The 20,991-nt window shown below is 35.9% G+C and overlaps 1 long non-coding RNA gene across 1 annotated transcript in view; it reads left to right on the forward strand.

Moving 5' to 3' along the window:
- LOC122146094 overlaps positions 1–8,119 on the forward strand; it is a 17,868-nt gene extending 9,749 nt beyond the window's left edge. The window contains exon 3 of the long non-coding RNA XR_006160782.1: positions 8,092–8,119. This is a non-coding gene — a long non-coding RNA (uncharacterized LOC122146094). The remainder of the gene's footprint in view (positions 1–8,091) is intronic.
- Positions 8,120–20,991: the final 12,872 nt, after the last annotated feature.

Here is a 20,991-nt window from a genome sequence, read left to right on the forward strand (position 1 = left end):
ACTACGCTATATACGATGTATTATATATATATATATATATATATATTATATATATATATTTTTTTTTATTATTTTATATTATTATTATTATTATTGCTAGAATTTTTGAATCTGCAGTTAATGTTTTGTTTTTTAATGTTTTGTTTGTATTTTTTAACTTTTTTTTTATTTAAATAATTTTGTGCTATATCAGTAATTTACTTTTGATTCCAAGTACCCCTAATTATGATGATCCCCTTACAAGACACCCTTTAAAATATAAAATCATCTTTAAATTTCCAAGATTTTAGACCCATTACTACTATTTCAGAAAAATATTTAGTTTGACATGAAGACAACATGTTGTTTCCTGAACTTAATAAAAATAAAAAAACAAAAACAAATAATATTAAACCATATTATTAAATGTACACACATACACAATTTTGGAGAAATAAATATAAAAAAAAAAAAAAAAAAAAAAAATTATATATATATATATATATATATATATATATATAATATATATATATATATATATATATATATATATATATATATATATATATATACATTTTATTCAGCAAGGATGCATTAATTTGATCACAAGTGAAGGTAAAGACATTTATGATATTACAAAAGATTTATATTTCAAATAAATCAGCTCAATCATCAAAGAGTCCTTAAAAATTGATCATGGTTCCCATACAAATATTAAGCAGCACAACTGGTTTCAATATTGATAATAAAAAAGGAGCATGTTGACACTTAACACTTAAGAAATGACTAATGAAAACTTAAAATTTACATCCCACAAACCAAAAAAAAAATAAAAATAGAAAATAGAAGACTTGTAATAATATTTGTTACAATAATATTATATTATTGTAATAATATTTCACAATTCTGATTTTTTGCAGCATTTTCTGATCAAATCAGTGCACCCTTGGTGAACCTAAGAGACAAAAGAAAAGAAATATTTTCTTCCTCTATATTCCAAGTAATACAATAATTTTGGTAGGCTTATTTAGCGCACTTAAAATGGATTGTCAAGATGAGGGCATTGTGTTTTAGGATATGCTTTTCCATGCTTGTATACTGAATATTTTGCAGTAGATCATCTTTTCCATCCATTCCATGCATAGAGAACGTTGGTATATCATCCACAGTATGCACAGTGCAAAAATAGCAGAAAATGGGTAGGATTATAGTATGCCATTCTGAACATATTCTCTCACTCTCTCCCGTCCTCCATCACCCCTGTTTCATAGCCTGTGGCCATATTAATGTCAGGTTCCCTCTGTGCGTGACTAGCTGAGTTTATGATTATGTTTGGAACTGGAGGCTTATGTTTATATTCGGGGGTGAGTGTATGTGCACTCATGTGTATTTGAGTGAGAGGTGTGTGCCTGTATCTTTGATTAGAACAGGACCCTTATTAAACATTGATGGTGTTATTCATTTGGAGGGTGAGGAGGGTGCTCAGTCAAAATGGCAGCAGTAATTAAGACGTTCTGGATATGATGGCTGCATGATGGAGTGTTGAAAGCATAACTACGGAGCCCAGACGCTGCTGGGGAAATGGCTTGCTTGGGAACCACAGGCCAAGAATAAATGCACGCGTTTGGTGCTTTATGATGTGTGCGTGTATGTGGTTTGTGCAACTGCCAAATACATTTAGAGCAATGCTGATTTATTCTGTTGTGTGTTCTCAGATCCATAAATGCTTGGATGAATTCATATTTTTTGTTGCATGACACCACAGGAGGAATTTTATGCAATATTGTAACAACACGGTAAAGCCACTGGTCTCCAGTACATTTCATAGCGATGCTGTAACTCTCCTGTGGTCTCTTTGTCTCCATATCCAAATACATGATTCAACACAGATTTAAGTCTCTAATATCTAATAATGGTTCTGCTTACTTTATTATTGGATTACTCTTTCTCAGAAAGACTTGGAAGCTGGTAATGTTATTTTGCTTGTCTAGTTGCGTTTGTTGTCACGACCCTGCTAATCTTGTGACATGAATTAATGCACTGGTCTAGATCTGCAGTTTTGCACGTCGTCCCACAAAGATTCACACACTCAAGAAATCACCAGCATCGGCCCATTTCAGACACCATTACTGTGACGTACAACTGCCGCAGCAGGTTTTTATGCATAGTACCATCACCCCCCTCCTTAGTAAACAACAACAAATCAACAAAAAAACATAAAAAATATTGTATGTATTAGTATTTTATGGCCCTATTCACTGTTCCAATCAATACGAGATTTGGAAGACTTGCTTGTGATTGCATCTCCTGTTCTCCCTTTCTTTCTCTTTTTTTTGTGTTATGTGCCTCATAAATTGTGTAAAGTAGCTGTGAGGGAGTGTGGTGGAGAGAAGATGGATGCTGCCACACTTTCCTGCTCTATTCTCTCAGCTCTCCAATCACTGAGATTGAGAAGTGAAAAATGGAAGGGTTGTAAAAGGGGCACCCCCCCCCATCGATGAACTGTTGTCTGCCTGACCTGCTGCTGTCCACCCTGATCTGTGCCGCACTGCAGTTCTTGCCCTGGTGCCTCAGAGCATTTCTCCCACATGTGGTTTGCTGGTGTATGTGTGGCTGTTTTTCTTTGGCTGATACTAAAGTGAATATAAAAAACGACATTTGTCACTCATTGAACAACTTCTTATTTTTTTTCTGATAATTTGATGTTTTCCCCCCTTCATGGCCTTAGTTACATTGTAAAGAAAATAAAAGAAAATTCATGGCACAATAAGATCAGTAACATTTATGAATTTCCATGTTGACTTTAGGGTGTGTAACTGGTAGAACATGGTGCCAGCAAACCCCAAGATCAGAGGTTTGATTCCCAGGAAAAGCAAATGTACTGTTAAAATGTGTATGTTAAATCCACTGTCTGGTACATCACATTGGATATTACAGAAAAAAAAAAAAAATGATTATTTGTTTGATTTCAGTATTATGGTTCTTTTGTTTTTGTTTAACACTGAGAATATAGAAGTATTGAAACATGTTAGTGGAGATACTATTATAGTTTTTATTAATATTTTGAAATTTTGATATTGTGTCATTTTCAAACTTTATATTTTTCATTTTAATACATTAAGTAAGGACAAGCTGAAATAAGTTTTTGTTTTATTTCCATTAAATAATTTCATTTAATATTTTTTAATTATGGATTTGGATTTAGCCAAAAATGGATGGATGGAAGGATGTATTTGGATTTAGTTTTTTATAGTTTTAGTTGACTATAATAAAATTCTTCATCAAAGAGCAAAAAGTAGACCATCCACCAAAAGTGAAACGAACACCAGTGCAGATCTGCAGTAAAATATTTTCACATAGAAGATAAAGTCAATGAAATGTTTGGAAACTTTTTTATTCTTATTGAAGTAATGCAGGTATGCATTTAGCAGAGGTGGAAAGTAACGAATTACATTTACTCGCGTTACTGTAAATTGAGTAGCTTTTTTTTGTGTACTTCTACTTTTTAAAGTAATTTTTAAAATCTGTAATTTTACTTTTACTTAAGTATATTTTGTTGAAGTATAGTACTTCGCTACATTTTAAAACACATTAATTACTGAGTAAAAAAAATAATAAAAATCGCTCCCTGTAAACTACGTCAGTAAATAATGGGCAGCAGGGCAAACTGGCGCTAAAATCACAAGAGAGATGCAGACGGACAAAACAGGCGTTAGTGGTGCAGACACCCGCTGAAAACGAAACCCCCGTCATATTCTGAAGTTGAACTCGAAGGAAATGAAGTGAAACCGCTGCCATATTTATACTCTATTTATAAGCTGTGCTTTCCTAGGGAGACCAAACTAGCAGCTTATAAAATCTCGACAACACATCAACCCTTCGCTAGCATGTAGAGTTAAGCTAAATAATTTCATCGCTGCATTGGTGGTTAAAATGAAGCTTTGACATTTTAGCAAGAGGTTTTGCACAAATTAGCCAAAAAGACAGTGGTGCGAAGTGCGATATATATCGTCTGCGATAAAATCATAATTGTTGTTTTAATGATGTGCGCGCGCATTTATAGTGCGTTCTTTCACTGTGTAATTCAGTCTTGTAAAGTGCATTTAGAATGATCACAAAATTAAAGATATAGGGGCAGAACATTTACATATTTATATAATTTCATATAGTAAATCAAAATTACATTATTACATATGCACACATAATATATATATATATATATATATATATATATATATATATATATATATATATATATTAACAACAGGTCAGTAAACAAGTTAATTAAGAGACTTGCGTTTTAGACACCATATTGCCTGTTTTCACAATGACTCACTTATTAACAGTGACTTGCTGACACATACTGCCCATTTTAATTTCACACATTTAAAGTATATTTTGATTTTTTTTTTTAAATAACAAATTTCTTATAATTTCAAATGAGAATTCAACATTTTATGTCTTGCATATCAAAACATTATTCATGCATTTGTAAATGCAGGTTAAATGCATTCTTGTCCTGCACTAAACAATGTGTAAAATACATCTCAATGCCACTTCCGATGAAGCTTCCTGCATTTCCTCTGCATTGAAAAGATGAGTTTGTTGATACTGATTTGCCCTGGTAACAGCCTAAATGTCTTATTTTTCTAAATAACTGATTCATTTAATTAAAAACAACTAGTTTGAGATTAATATAGGCCTATCCCAGGGATGTCAAAACTCAGTTCCCCTGCAGAGTTTAGTTCTAACCCTGCTCCAGCACACATATCATGTAGTTTTCAAATAAGCCTAAATGATTAGATTAGCTGGATCAGGTGTGTTTAATTAGGGTTATATCTAAAATGTGCAGCAGGACTGTGGCCCTCCAGGAACTGGTTTGACCAAGTATTTTTTACTCTGAGTAAATTTTAAAATGAGCTACTTTTTACTTTACTTGAGTAGATTTTTAGACTGGTACTTTACTTGTACTTAAGTAAAATTTCATTAATGTAATGGTACTTTTACTTGAGTAGAATATTGTGATCCTAATTTTTTACTGACAATAAAGGGTGCATTTCAACTGCAGAATTTTGAGAGTCTTGTCCTGAGACAAATAAAGCTGTTCTGTATTATTTTAGATATGCACTTATACTTTGCTGTGTCATTCACACAAATTGACACAAAATTTCACACATAATTCAGTTTTCTTTTCTTGAAAGGGGGATTATGTTAACTATTGAAGCATGTTAACTGTTCATATTTTAATCAATTGACAACATATATTTAACAAAGTGTTATTTTTTTTTTTTTTTTTTTTTATTCTATATCTGTAAATGCAAATTTGTTATATGGCTTTTGTCATGGCAGAAAAAAAGAGCAGAATTTGTTTGTGTGTGCATCTGAATGCGTGCTTCACAGTAACACCTCCAGGACTGCAGCAGCAGCAGCAAAATTAGGCCTGCTTGAGTCACACAAATCTTTATTGTTCCTGAAAGAACAACAGATGAAAAAGGCTGTTTATGACAGCGCATGATGGAGAGGCGTCGGCCATTGTTTTTTGTGTGTGGGTGTGTGTGTGTTATTAATCCACAGTGGGAGCTTTCTTGTTGTGTGTCCCTGAGTGTGTGTTTTTCTGCATAGATGTTTGGTTTGCTTTGAGACCTCACTGTCTGGGTTCAGCGTCGCCTGTACGGGAGCTGGAGTGTGCGTGTGGCCGCCGGGTCGCGGCGCTCTGGCCCGTTCCCACAGCATCATCCCTCTGGAATGCCTGGCACTCGCGCTGTCTGCCTAACAAGCTTTTAAAAAAAGACATGTTAATTTGTTTTGTCTTAATCTAATCCCTCTACTGTCTCATTCATCTTCTGTTCTCCAAGTTTCTCTCTCTCACACACTCCTTGCTCTCTCTCTTTCTCTCTCAGTTAATCTGATTGGTCAGGAACATGAAAAAAGTAAATTGAATTTTGTTGTTCTGCGTCTAAAGGGAGAATGAGGGAATTTTGTAGAATGGTCAGCCTACACTTGTTTTTGATGAAAGTACTACTTGTTCTCTAGTTGTAGAGTTGGAGTTTTATTTTGAAAACACTTCTGTTTTCTTCTGGGAGAGATTTCACTCTATCTTTCAATAGGTCGAGCACTGTAAGCACATATTTACACCTTGAATTAACTAGATGCGGTTTCTTTTTTGCTTTTTGATATTTTTTTGTCCTCTCGCAGTGTGAACGTGATAAACTTTTGATGTTTAAAATTAATCAGTGTTGCATGATATTTTGCACCAAACAGTGTTATTTTAGAAGTATTTATATACTATTACAGTATTTATTCATATTTTGATTTAGCTTTTATTTTTATATTTCCATGTTTTAATTTAAGTTTTAGTTAATGTTTTAGCAATTTTGTTATGTGTTTTCATCATTTATTTTAGTCATTTTAGTACTTCAACTTCAACTTATTAATACTTAATGAACAAGCAATTAGGAATAGTTCATCCAAATAATTTATAATTTACTCAACCTTATGTTCCTGCAATTGCTGGTCCCCATTGACTTCTATGTTTTACTTATTTATTTATTTATTTATTTATTTATTTTTGCATGGAAGTCAATGGCTACCAGCAACTGTTTGGTTACTAACATACTTCAAAATATCTTCTTTTGTGTTCAACATAAGAAAGAAACTCAGGTTTGGAACAACTTGAGGGTGAGTAAATTATGACAGATTCAAGATCAAACGTTGTATCGGGTAACACTAGTTAATGCACTTGGAACTAACATGAACATTTTATATATTTACAACTAACATCAAAAAAAGTTAATAAAAGCTGTAAAAATGTATCGCTCATTGTTATATTATGTTAGTTTATGCATTAACTAATGTTAATAAATAAGGCGTTACAGTAAAATGTTACCAAGGTTAGTTGTTAAGGAAACTTTTTTCACTAAGTTCTTAATCCAATATTTCATTTCAGTCACCAAAAATATATTTTTTGTTGTTTTTGTTTTCTTTTTAGTTTTAGTTAACAATATCAACACTGGGACCAATGATATATGGCGGTGGGTGGGGCTACTCATAGACAATGAAAACAAAAACTAGACTGTCAGCAAAATGTCTTGTTGCCCATCGGTTTCAGCTGGTAAGGACAAAACATCTGGCAGAGATGTAATTTATCACTGTTTTATTATGGCGTGCCTATAGTTAAGACAGTGTTTGCTTTTCTATGCTAGTTCTACAATGTGCTTCCTCTGTTTTACAGTGTCATTGTAATTGTTGGCTTCATCCATTTAGGTTATCAAAACAATGTCTTTATTGAGCATACATTCTTTTAACTTGCATAGACAGTTGGCTTTGTGCCCCAGGGGTTGATGGCCTGAAAAAATTATTTTCTGATGTGTGAAGTTTACGATAGGATCCTCACCCACAGCATCTGATCTCTGCATTTACCCCGCGCTGAGATGGTGGACATGGCTGTTCGGCTCTGTGTGTTGACAATGGGAAGCAAAAGTTGTGGAAAGGTTGTGTTTGTGTTACCTGTGCGTTGAGAGATTGATTTTGGTGTTTGTGTGTTAGAAGCTGTGAGATGACTGACAGGACTTTATCTCCCAAGTCACACTTCCACAGTTCTGTGCCACAACACAATATTTGAGCAGGAGAAATATCACACATTCCCCTCTTGACCGTTTGATAAGCATGTCATTTTGCTGTGTCTGGAAAAGCAGAGATGTTTATTGAGCTTTGGACAGGTAGAGTGGTATTAAAGGGGATAGTTCACCCAAAAATTAACATTTAGGAAACAGATGCAGACACCCTGATGCGGTTTTAAAAAAAAAAACATCACACACAAAGCCAAATGCAAGTTAAAGCTTACTAATATTATATGTTATTTATCTGTCTAGTACTAGTAAAACACTGGATGATTATAAATCGGTTATATTCTAGGTTATTTAAACCTTATTGTTATTGTTTATTTTTAATTTAATTTGCATTTGGAAACTTTTATCTAAAGCAGCTAGGGACAGTGTATTTTGAACCTACAACTTTTTGGTTACCATCCCAGATCTTTAGCCACTATGCCACAGCACCGCATTTCTTTATTCATTTAATATTTGAACTAAGTGGATTGTGTGTTTTTGCAAGTATGGACCGTATCCAGCAGCTGAGGAGGATATCAACTCCAGGCACATAGAGAGCAACCACATCCAACCAACAACTAAATACAAGACAGACAGGACAAGACCACAGAACGACCCGCACAGAGTAAGACATCAAACCCACACAAAGTCACCCAATAAAACACACTCTCACCATCACGTAGGTTCCAAATTTATCGATCGCCAAGTGTCAGTGCAAGTCAAATTTGACTTTAGAGTAAATTGTCAGTGGCTTGTAACTTGTTTAAGTTGAGTTTGGAGTCTTGGAGATTTTTGTTTTTGAAAAAAGTGTCTTAAGCTCAGCAAGGCTGAATTTATTTGATATAAAAAAGCTTAAATAACAGTAAAATTGTGGAATAAAAAATATTACATTTCGAATGAACTGTATTATGTTTTAATATATTTTAAAATGTAATTTATTCCCGTGATGGCAAAACTCGTTTTTTTTTTAGCAGCCATTACTCCAGTCTTCAGTGTCACGTGATATTCACAAATCATTCTAATATGCAGATTTGCTCCTAAATAATCCATTCTTATTATTATCCATGTTTAAAACAGTCATGCTGTTTAATATATTTGTGGAAACCATGATACTTTTTTTTCAGGATTCTTTCTAAAGAAATCTCACTACCTCAAACTTTGAATGGTAGTGTATTTATGAAAATAATGATGTCATGGCTATAGTAAGAAATATGTATAACTAATACATTTTCTCAATTCATCAGCCATTGGCTGGTGTGGCAGAAAGTTAATTTTGGACCCTGCACTGACTTTATTTTTACTATTCCCCTAATCAGATTAGATAATTGCCTCAGTATCTGTCTTTACTGCCTCAATTCAGCAATACAGACTTTAACATTCTTAATCAGAATTCACAGAAACTTTAATTAAATTAATAGGATCCTTCCTTAATAATAATTTACATAGTAATTAGTTTTCTCTCAGAACACATAGTAATTCCCTTTGTGTGAGATCAATAGTCATACCTCTCAAATTCAAATGAGTTAACGTCTGTTTTTGTAAGAGCTGCGGTGAACAATGAAGCATCGCAGGCTGTGGGATTAGAGAGGCAGATCGAATTAAACTAACTCCAAACAGCAATCACCCAATCTAACGAGCCTGCTCATTAAGGTCGACACTGCATTTATTCGTTTGCTCGTCTGTCCTTATTTATCTATTTATTCAGCGCTAATTATTCAGCTACTGAAGGAAACAAACATTCACTGCGTCAAAGCAAAACAAAGTTATCAGCTGCCGTTTTTGCATGAGAGGAAACGGTTTGGAACTACCTACAGCCCTGACAATTACGTTGTGGAAACGATGACGATTGCCTGAAGGTGACATGAAAGAATTACACCATATCCTGTGACTTTACACACACACACAATCTTGGAGAGACATTCACAGAAGTTTCCACACCCTTTTCTGTGACTGTGATGTAGTCTGCAGTACTCCACGGATATAAATACTACTCCTCATGAAAGACAGATTATGAATGCCTATTGTTACAGCTGCCTCTCGTCTGCTTTCACATTTAGCCCTTTTATGGACATAACTATACATATCGCACTCTATCAACCCGCAATGATGTTCCTGGTAAACACAGAGAAATGGAGATTTGGATTAGGATTTGTTTTGTTGGGCTGTTCCAGAACCAGAACCGTTCAGCTATTGCCACACAAGCACACAATCCTGCTTCCAGTAAATGTTTTAGCTTTTCTCTGCCAAAGGATCCTACAACTGATGTCATAGCTATTTGTTTTTTCTTTTGTATTTATGCGAAGCATCACAGTGTTTACTGGTTCATCACTGTTCTGTGTAAGTGTGATATAGGACTACAGTAGGGTTGATATAGAGTGTGTATAGACATTGATTGATGACCCGCTCGACCAGCAAATACATAGCAGATACAAAATTGGGTGAAATAATTCATTAGACTAACTTTGGTAGACTTTGGGTAATTCATTAGACTAACTATTGGTATAAGTGCTCTTTATCATATTAGTATTTTTTTTTAATCAAGATTTCTCTTGTTTTTGGCTACCATCTTAATGAATTGTTTTTTCTTTTCCCCTTGGGCACAGTGCATTCTGGGATTGCCTTCTACACAATTTATTACCTTTATTTAATCAGAAAATTAAATTGAACAGTAAGGAGAATGATTAAAAATAATAAAAAATAAATACAACCTAATCAAAAGATCATCTCATTTATTGAGCACCACATCATGATCACGTCACACTAAAGATTGTCATCCAAAGATCATCTCAGGATTTTTTTTTTTTTTTTTTTATCAAAAATAAATGCAGCCGTTAGCATAAGAAACAAAACCCATTTGTTGGTTAGGTTTATTAATGGTTTTGTTTCTAATGCTCAACCCACAAACTTTTGAATGCTAGTGTAGATAATCTGAATTATACAGCAGTATATAAATTAAATGAAAGGCTAGCTAAGACAAAATAAAGAGAAAGATGTAAATATGATGCTGCCTTAGAATCTAACCAGGCTAAGGTATCTTAGTAGGTGGTATAATTATGCTGCCTCTTCATGTTGGGAGTGTGACTTTAATGCCTTAAAATGTAGCCCTAAAATACTGCTTACGCAGGCAGCTCACTGGGTTTTGGAAATGCATACTGAGAAAATATATACCTTGAATACCTGTACCCCTGATTCTGTGCCATCTTGGAATCATTCCTGTACCTCAGCTGCTAACAACACCAAGGGCATGGGTTTGATTCCCAGGGGACATGCATACTGAGAAAATATATACCTTGAATGCACTGCAAGTCAGTTTGTATGAAAGCACCTGGCAAATGCATAAATGCATAATAAATGCAGAAGTGTATTATACATTTTATATGGAAAATCTGAAGATAGCAAACAGGAAAGTTTAAAGGCTTAAAGGCAAAAGCTACTGTTGTTGTCTTGTGGGTTCTGTTCTTTTCATTCCTCAGATTTTGAGATAAGATGCACGCCACACTGTCCCTATGTAACAAGGCAATTATATTATGTGTTGCGCACTTGCAGTATCTAATGTCTGCATAAACTATTTTTTACCCAGTCAAAAAATTCAAGCAAATGGGATTCAGGATTAAAAAGGAAGGCTGTTCATGTTTTCAAAGGCTTCTCTTTATGAAATCAGTCATGAGAAGGCAACCAATGAGCCATAGAGAGGCATCTAAAAATAGCATCCAAAAATATATATGGTAAGTCTTGTGACGTTGCATAGTGCCTGTAAGGCAGTTAAAGTTGGTATGTTAATGCTCCAACTGCCACTTAACTGCTACGGTCCTTATGAGGGATACAGTCAATGTTTGGCTGTATTTACTAGCACTGTCCTCTCTCACTCACTCTCGTTTCCCCCGAGAGGAATGATGCAGTCCATGAGAAACTAATCGCACAAATCTGTCAGAGTGTCTCTCTCTTGCTCTCTGAGGACCGGCTGTTGTTTTCTTTCCTAAGATGGAACACAATCCAGATCCGTCTCCAGCACACGTCAACAGCTTCATCTCCTGTTCTCACAATGAGAAAAATATCTCAAAAATACAGTTTTCCCCGTAACGCCTTTTTTTTATTTTCAAGTCACACTTTCATTAAACCCATCGCCAGTAGTGAAATATTTTTTTGTCCTTGAAATACTAGAGGATGATATTTATTTAATTTTCTCCAGTCGGGTGCTGGATTTCACTGGGTTTCTTCATTTGTGGTTTGAGCGAGATGTTGGTCCATCGTGTGTTTTCCCACTTTCCTCAGCAGGTTTTTGACCTCAGATCTAACTGCTGTGTGTATCTTGGTAGCAATTCTTTACAAAGTCAAGGTTCATTTTGGCGGCAGAGGGACTGGATGTGATGTGATCCTTTGATGTTGGCTCTGAATCCAAGTTGGAATGTAAAAGCAGGTATCGAAATTAGCAAACATGGTGTCATGAGAGCCAGCTGAGGGCTTTAACATGAGCAGCTTAATCTTGTTAAGGGTTCCTGTCTGTTGGATTGGCTGTTCTGGCCACGGCCCCCAGCCACCCATTGTCATCTTTTTTCCTCTTTGGGATAGCCATACAAACCACAAGAGCTGAAGCAGAGACATTAGATCTTGGGGAAAACCCTAATAAGTCACACACCCTTTCCATTGCATATCCCCCCTGCTGCCCAAACTCAGAGCCAGAAAGTGCAGATATTTTTGGGAAGGCCTGGGTGCTCAGCGAGGATCTGGTGTAGCTTACCCTTTAAATGTCCAGACACATAAAGTTTTAGAACAAACCTCAATAAGTGCATTTGCCATGTGGAAATTGATGCTGATATCAAATTGGTGGCTGTGTAACTTTTCATCTGATTGTAGACGTCAGACTGAGAGTAGACTTGGAGGACGACCACGAGGGCTGAGGGTTGCCATTTGGGTAGAAGTTTAGAGTGAAGTGTCATTACCACAGATGACAAATGGGACATTGTGTGGGTCTTGTGGGACTTCACAGACACTGGTAGACACCAGAGATCCAAATTTGAAGAATTTGTTCCCTTTTTTTAAAAATTCATTAGTATCTATCTTCTATCTATCTATCTGTCTGTTCTGTCTGTCTGTCTGTCTGAAACTATTTTCTTGAGGGGGAAATATAGATCTTTGTTTGCAAAGTTGTGCTTAAACAATGGATAAAGGAAACAGCTACTGTCTACCATGTAACATCTGGGGCTGGGTTATTCAATGAGTTAACCAGATAGTGTGCAGAAGTTCTTACAATATGGTTGCAGGCAATAGTCTGGACCAATAAAACACAGTTTTCCTCTATTTGTTTTGTGATGCAAAAATGAAAGAAACATATTTGTCTTGTTTGTGTGAATAATTTACCTGTGACATTCAAGCGACTATGTTGTTTCCCCTATGTTCAGTTTATAGAGGTAGCGTGCACAATGGCATCTAAGAGGGTGTTTATCAGACACTGGTTTGAATTATTTCACTATGCAATGAATGAAGTGAATTATATGCTATATTTGGTGGAATTTTTACTTTGTTTGGTTGTAGGGTTTAATCTTCTTAAAAAACTTAATTAGAGCAACCCAACCTACCACAGAATTGGCTCACACCAATGACACAAAACTTGAGAGCGGGACTAAAATTGGCTCAGCCAATGATATGAGTTTGAGGCCGGACTCTGGCGGAGTGTTTATGAAACCTCTTTTAAAAAAAGGGGATTTTGCAATTCAGTTTGGTAATGCTAGTGAAAGAAACTACACATACACACTATTTTACCGAGTAAATATGAAATGTTACAACAATGTACTTTTATAATACAGGTTTTTTTTATGTTGTTGTTGTTCTTTCAATGGCATTTTAAACTGTGCTCACTTTTAGTTTTCACCTTGACCATCAAACAAAACGGCCACCCGTGGGAGAGAAAGCCGTTGAACTCTGCACCTAAGTAATGTGCGAGTGATAACTGCCCTCTTGCGATCACCACATGGATATGATTGAGATTAGAGGGCTGGCTAATTCATTTCCAGCCTGATTTTCCCTCTATTTGACTTTAATAATGGGCCCGTTTTTCTACATTCTGGCAACTGAGGAGGTTGAGTGAAAACTTCTGTAGTTTCTCTCGAGGTTTCTCCACTCATATAGAGCAGAGCTTTGTCCTTTGTTTCCTGCTTACTTACACAAACAATTAATACTCAGGATGATATCTTATTCCACATTGTTATAAACGTTTTGCGATTCCTCCAAACCCTTATTGAAGAGGGGAAACATTTCAGTGTTTGTTATTAGCAGATTACATCCAACACTATTACCATAAATATTAGCCTTATAAGTGAACCTGTGTGAATAGGGCAGACAGCATTGGCGGACTGTTAGCACACACTTTCTCATCTTGTGCAAGAGAATCAACAAATGCAGAGAAGAAGAACATCAATGCTGATGCAAGTTTATCACACCACACTGTATTGCCGCTTCAGATGCTCGTTTCTTAAAAAAAAATCAATGTTTATAACATATACATTTAGATTAAGTGATAACTGTCCAATGGAAGCGTTTGGCCTCTGCATCTGTCCCCCCATCCAAATTTGACCTTGAGCTGGGTTTTTGCAGCAGATCATGGGGATCACTTTTCAGCTTGCCTTTCCCAAAAGATCCAAGAGACCGTTTGGTTTTGGGGGGTGTTAACTCACCCCTATCTAAAAACCTTAAATTATGTTTTTTTTTTTTATTTTGAAATTTTTTTGTTTTGCAGTTAGGACATTTTTGAATTAAAATTACTTTTTAAAAGGAATGTAAAAGAAGGGTCTCAAGGAAAACATTATAATAACTTTTGCTTGTAAAATGTTAAAAAAAATTTTAAAAAAAAAAACCTTTTTTTTTAATGATGTGTACAATCCCAAAAAAGGGGGTTTTTTTAAAACGTTATTCTGTTATTACATTTTTTGAGTCATTGAATTCGTCTTTTGTTGAAAATGGTTAGCAAAATCTATGAAGGCAACATTAATACAGTAGCTGTATCTGAACATGCAGACTCCTATTTAGGGTGCAAAAAACTGTATGAATGGCAATGAAGCCACAACATGGTGATTATAGTACTTCTGGATTACATTTATACTGCACCCATTTATACTATGTAGCACATTCTTTAAACAGTCACTAATTATTTATTTAAAAGAACTACCTACTCAGAGTATGCAATTTCAGACACAGCCAAAGAGTACATTCATAGAAATTGGGACCTCATTTTCTTTATCTTGGGCACTCTAATATGTCATTGACCCGTCTGTATCAATAAAAGTGGCAAAAAGTCCAACAAATAGTTAATTTAAATGTAGAACATGATGGTGGATAAATTTAGCCCGGATTATAGCAAAGTTCCACTAATGTTTCAGCAGACTTGATTTATCTCGAAGAGGATCAGAGCAGCACGGTAAATCCCCAAACTCCTGTTTAAAGTCTCAGACAGCATGTTGTTTTAACACAGCAATCGGTCTTCTCTTCAAAACGCCTTACATCACTGAGCGTCAGAGGAAAGTGATAAAGACAGATGAGGGTTGTTATCTTCTCCCTCTCTCCCTCTCCGTGCAGCATCAGGGGCAGATGTGGAGCCTCTGTAACCCCTCTGATGATGATGTAACTATGTCTGAACAGAGTCACCGACCTCACGGGTATTCATTACCTTCCCAGTCAGGCCTAATGGGACCTTTTCTCTGCCTAACAGGACTGGAATGCACACCTAGTGCAGAGGAGACACTCAGACGGGTGGCGTGATGCTGTCTCTTCCTCTGACTGACCCGGCCTGTTAGGCCATATCTGTGAGTCGGAGTCCCAGACATGCATGAAGTAATCACTCGTGCTCTATTATCGGCATCAACATGCATGACTTAACTACCGAGTTCAAGTGCTCAACGTGAGTATATTACAGGGAGAATGGAGGGAATCAAAGGAATGAGGGAAGGCTATAAACGACTTCTTCCAAATGCTCCTCTTCCTCTCCAATTTTCAGCCTGAGGGTAAATGGCTTCTGTGGTTTTCAGGTACAGATACCGAATGAGAATTATCAGTGAATGGGCTTAATGCTGACTCAGGCGCAGATGATAGTGCTTCCACCTTATTGGTGAACACAAAAAAAAGTCATGCCACGTTCCGATCAAAGCAGGGCGCCTGGCCTATGATAGCGTATGAGGATTTTGGCTCGCCTTCTCGGTCATAATTCACCTGGGGTAAAGATGATATGGTTTCCCACAGCTTTTGTGCCTTCTCCTAGTTATCTTTAATTATATTATTAGTAGCAAAGTCAATTGATTTATAATAATGGACTAAACTTTGGCACTGTCTACCTCTGTGGGGTATGTGGACAGGAAGGTAAGGTCCAATACTCTGATTTGACAGTGAATATTGATATATTGATTCCAGCTGTGTTAGTTCTTCCTACATGTCATGAATAAGCTCCCACCCTTATATTATGTTTTGCTTGGTCAGTCTGTTTGTTTCTGCTTTTTGCATTCCTGTCCTGACATATTGTAGGGAAAAAAAGAAAAACGCTGACATCGCCCGGATGGGAGACTACCACAGAGGAGGTTAATTCAGAAACCTTTGTGTCTGTGCTATTGTTTCACAAGTTTAAAAATACAAACATGGTAGAGAGCGTGGGTGCCAAAGCAATATACCTTAATTTAACTTGGACAGGAGGACAGTGGAAGTAAAATGTCAATGAATTTGGCTTTCAGTTTGTTGTAGCACATATACTCAAGTTACAAACTACCCGGAATGGTAATGAAGGTGAATGTACGCTTTAGGATCCTGATATGGTGACGAGAACAGTTTTTTTCTTCTTTGTCTCCGATATTAGCACAGGCTGTGGAAGTACAACTAATATGTGGGACAATGCCCTACTAGGGAAGTCTGGCAGTTGCTGTGTTGATGATGTTATTTTTTCAAAATGAGGAATTTCAGAGAAGCCAGGGATGGTTCTAAGAATGCACAAAAGTTCAATTATTACATCAGTAGAGACACTTACCCATTGTTTTTTCACATTTTTCTGATAGCAGAAGTGGAGAATGAACAATTGGGGTGTTGTTTTGTTACTAGACAAGACATAGTGCTGAATAAACTTTATTGTTGGGAAAAGTTGTTCACCATAAAAAAATTTAAAAAGCAAAATATGCGTCATAGATGTAAAAGCCCCATTTTCTAGGCAAAAATTCAGGGATGTTCCCCCAAAAATGTATTTCTTTACTGTCATGTCTTAAAAACCCAATGATTTGGCCCATACAGGCCCATAGCATAGTTTGAAAAGCCCCCCAAAAAAAACACCAAATTTTTCTTAAGATTTTGTGCAATCCATGTCTTCTGAGTCACTACGTTGTGGTGAAGCAGATGAATTTTAAAGATGTTATGCAATAATAAACTTCTAATAAGATTTTAAACTTTAAAAACTGCTGTGAATGAGTTTTTTGAGTTCAAATAAATATTTTTTTTTGGGGAAATAGCCTCAAAGGATAGATGAAGGTATATTATATTTAAATTTTGTTGTCCTTTTAGGCTCAGGGTGTTCTGAGGTATAAATCCATTGATCGGCCTTTTACATGTAAGGGGAAAAATTTTCAAGTTTTAAATTTTTGACATTATAAGCTTGACTTCCATAAAGTCCGTTCACGGGGGGACATCAGCAAGTCAGGTTCTTTGCCTTCTTTTTCCCTAAAAAAAAAATTTTGTTTAGTTTTTCTGGAGGCGAAACTATTATAGCCCAAAAAAGGTAAAAACGTGGGTGTATGAAGTTCTCACGGTCATTAAAACCAGACTAAAACCATCAGACTTTCACAGCCCACCCAATTTTATCATGGGACCACGTGGGTGGTCAGGATCTCAGCACTTTTTCTTGTGGGAAAAAAGTTGCATTTAAATTTTGGTGATTAATAAGTGAGTGGTTTTGATTGGGGGTGGGCCTTGTCACAATTTCAGGCCGGGGTTTAGTTTTTTATGTGTGTTTAGATAATGCGATAAGACATATGGCTGTCATTGGGTCATGTATTCTTTGGTTTGGTTCCTGGGAGGAGGACCATTGCCCTTTGAAGGGTGTAATTTTTTTTACGGTTCCTTGCGATGTCTAGTTGCTTTGGGGGGGGAGAGTTTCTCTGTGGGTTTTTACCCGTGGAGACGGTTGGGAGTGATTTCAGATACAGAATTGAAAATTAAAAAGGACTTGAAGATGATAAATTAGAAAAAGATAGAAGCCAAACCAAGAATGAGTGTTGGAAAAAACATTCAAAATAAGAAAAGAAACCAAGTTGGGACTTTTAGAGGAAGAGAAAGAGTGCTAAAGGCCCCCCCTCCCCAGACTTTTTTTTGGGAAGGTAAAAGCGGGGATAAATGTTAGATGACTTCTAAGGGAAAAAGGGAAAAAGGACATGGGAAATTCTTGAAAAATTGTAATTTAATTTGGATTTAGTCGGGTTTGCCCTTTAGTGAGCGCGGTTTGTTCTTGACTATGGGGCAGTTAATCTACTTAAAAGGGAGGATCGGGTGAAGGATTCAGACAAAAGGGGTCAAAATTTTTTCTGTTGCCCTTCCCTTCCTCCAACTGCAAATCTCAAAAAAGGTGTCCATCTTGACCCCAGCCTCTTGACTCATCACTGCGCTTTTTCTAGTCAACAGTAATTTTGGGTTAGAGGGAGGAAAAACCCTAATTCTAATATTTAATGTTTTTTAAGCTCTGCCAAAGTTGATGTGAGCTTTTACGATGATGATTAAATAAATTTTAAACATGTTTTTTTTCATTGCTTTCCCAAAAAGTTCATTTTTCATTACCCTTTCTGAACGGGTCACAAATTCAAAATTTTTTGCAATTTTTTTGCTTTTTTTTTATTTTTTTTCAATTTCCCAAAAAAAAAACTCTAAAAAATGGGGATCATTGTGTTTGTGGGTCGTAGGCCTGAAAAAATTTAAAAACCCTTTTGAAAACAACGTGATTGGTTTTTTTAAATGTAAAGGGGGACAAAGTTCCATATTGAGCACTTTTTTTCTCTGTCATATAGGCAAGGGGTTTCCCCTCCTTTTATAATGTCTTGGTTGCAAGCTTGGGTTTTGAAATAGGGTGTTAAAATTTAAAAATTAAAGTGTTGCTTTTTGCAATAACCATAGCAAATTCTTAAAAAAATTTAAAAATTTCTTTATTATTTGTAGTTTAACCCCCAGTATCACAATTCCGGGGTTTGCCCTGTTAAACAGGTCAAAGCTGAGAAAGGCTAGTTGCCCTTGGCTTTCATCAGTGGTGAAGTTAGATCGCAGTTAAACGGCTTTGGTGGTCGATTTCGGGGGAAGGGAAAAAATCACTTATGAAAACACAATGTGCGGGCCAGTCGCTTCAAATTAACCTCCCCATCCCGAGCGTGCTCCCCGATTCCATTAAACCGTCGGGGAGTTTGTGCCCCAACCCGCCGTGGCGCTCAGCCCCTTTCCGAGTTTTGCCCTCCCCTCCTCGCCACATTTAATCTTTAAAAAAAGTTTGGCTCTCTGGGGCCCCTTGGGCCCTACCTCGTAGATCAGCTCAGATCCAGAATTTCCCACACTGAATCCCCTGTCATACAAAAAAGTTGAATTTTTTTGGGGGGTTGACATTCTTTTGTGTAGCATGCTATACTTGGTCTAAATTACTTTAAAATTTTTGTTTAATTAATTTTCTTATTGTTTTAACAATATCAAAGATTATTTTATAAATCTTTTTAAAAGCAATTTTGGTCTGATTACAGTTAAAATGGGCTTACAAGCAGGGGTGGGTTCCTTTGAATATTATTAATTTAAAGTATTTGAATTAAAAATTGATTTGTTTTTTTAATACCCATTTTTAAAAAATTACTAGATATTATTAGTAGTAGTAGTATTTTAAAGTATTGTACATAAACCCCAGCTTTAAAAGGAATGTCTTCCCTGTGTTGACATGTTTGGGGAAAATTTCTTTTAAAAGTAAAGCATTACAATTTAAAAGTAAAATAATGCATTATTATTTATATTTTCAAGCTTTCTTCTTTTTCTTTACTTTTTTCACCTTGGTGGGCTTTTAAAAAAAAAAAAAAATATATAATTTTATATATAAATATTATAATTATTATTAAATTTTAAAATTTCACACAAAAGTGAAATTAATAGGCCCATTGAAATGGGTTTACCGCCTTTTTTAATTTCTCTCAATAAAAGGGGCAGAAAGGGTCAGTGAATAAATGGAAAAAAATGTAGCTTGTATTTCTTTTTTGAAAAAAGTAACTCAGATATTTTTATTTAAAAATAAACGTTATTCACTATTCTTGGAAAAAAAAAATAATCTGATTCTAACTTCATTCTTGTATGTTTACCCCAACCTCTTAGGTTTATTTAGTTTAACTGGTTGCGTTTCAGATTTCTAATAATCTTCTGTTTTTTGGTTTTTACTCATTCCTGAGGAAATTTTTAGTTGTTTTTGTTTTCGAAACCATTGAATTTCTTTCCGTTAATATCGGTCAGACTTTGGGTTGGCTCCCTTAAAATTGGGATTCCCGGTGCTTTTCCCGCTCAAGGGGGGGAGGTCTCCGGATCTACAGAAACTGGAGGATAGTGAAAGGGGGAAAGGGGTGTGAATACGCGCATTTTCCGCTGCTGCTTTGTAAGGGAAAGGGTAGGGTCCTGCCCTCTCTTTACGGCTGAATGTGGGGCTTCGGCCAGCCTGTGCCGCTCAACCGTCACCCCACAGCGTTTTCCCCTCCCCTCTCCCTCGTCTGGGAAATCAAAAAATGAGAATTTGGGGCCGGACTCCCTCTGCCTTTTTTCTTTTCTTAGAAAAATCTCAAACTCCCCCCCTCTCATCTCTCTCTTCAGAAATCCCCGGTTTTAGGAGCCCAGTGGACTTTCGTTTTTTTTAAACGTCAAAAAATTAATCTTTTCTTTATCCCGTCAACGTCAAAAATGAGATCTCTTTTGCAATTTTTCTTTTTTTTTTATAGGTGGCTGTGGGCTCAAAACTGAAAAAAAATGTTTTTTTTATGCGTAGGAAGGCAGAAAAATGTTCCCAAATCCCAAAGTTTTTCATCCGTCCTGTCTGGTTGCTAAAATGTTTTAATTATCTGGTGAATTATGTTCATCTGGCGAATCCTTGAAGGTAACATAGATGTGTCCTTCGCTGGCTGTAATATTCCAGAAATCTGTGTATACGGCAATAAGAAATTAATGGGGGCTTAGGACAAAAATGACACTAAAGGTGGCAAAAAAATACCCCCCCACCTTTTTTAATGTATATCTATTAACATTCTTGATTTCTTTCTCTTTCTATTGTTTGTATTTCTTTCATTTTTTTTATTGCGATATTTCTTTCTATTTTGTTCTATGCCTAGGTATGCACATTAACACACAACTATGAGTTGTTTTTAAGTTTTTATTAAACAAACTATACTGC

The sequence above is a fragment of the Cyprinus carpio genome, chromosome A9 (genome assembly GCF_018340385.1).
Source record: "Cyprinus carpio isolate SPL01 chromosome A9, ASM1834038v1, whole genome shotgun sequence".
Classification (NCBI taxonomy): Eukaryota; Metazoa; Chordata; class Actinopteri; order Cypriniformes; family Cyprinidae; genus Cyprinus; species Cyprinus carpio.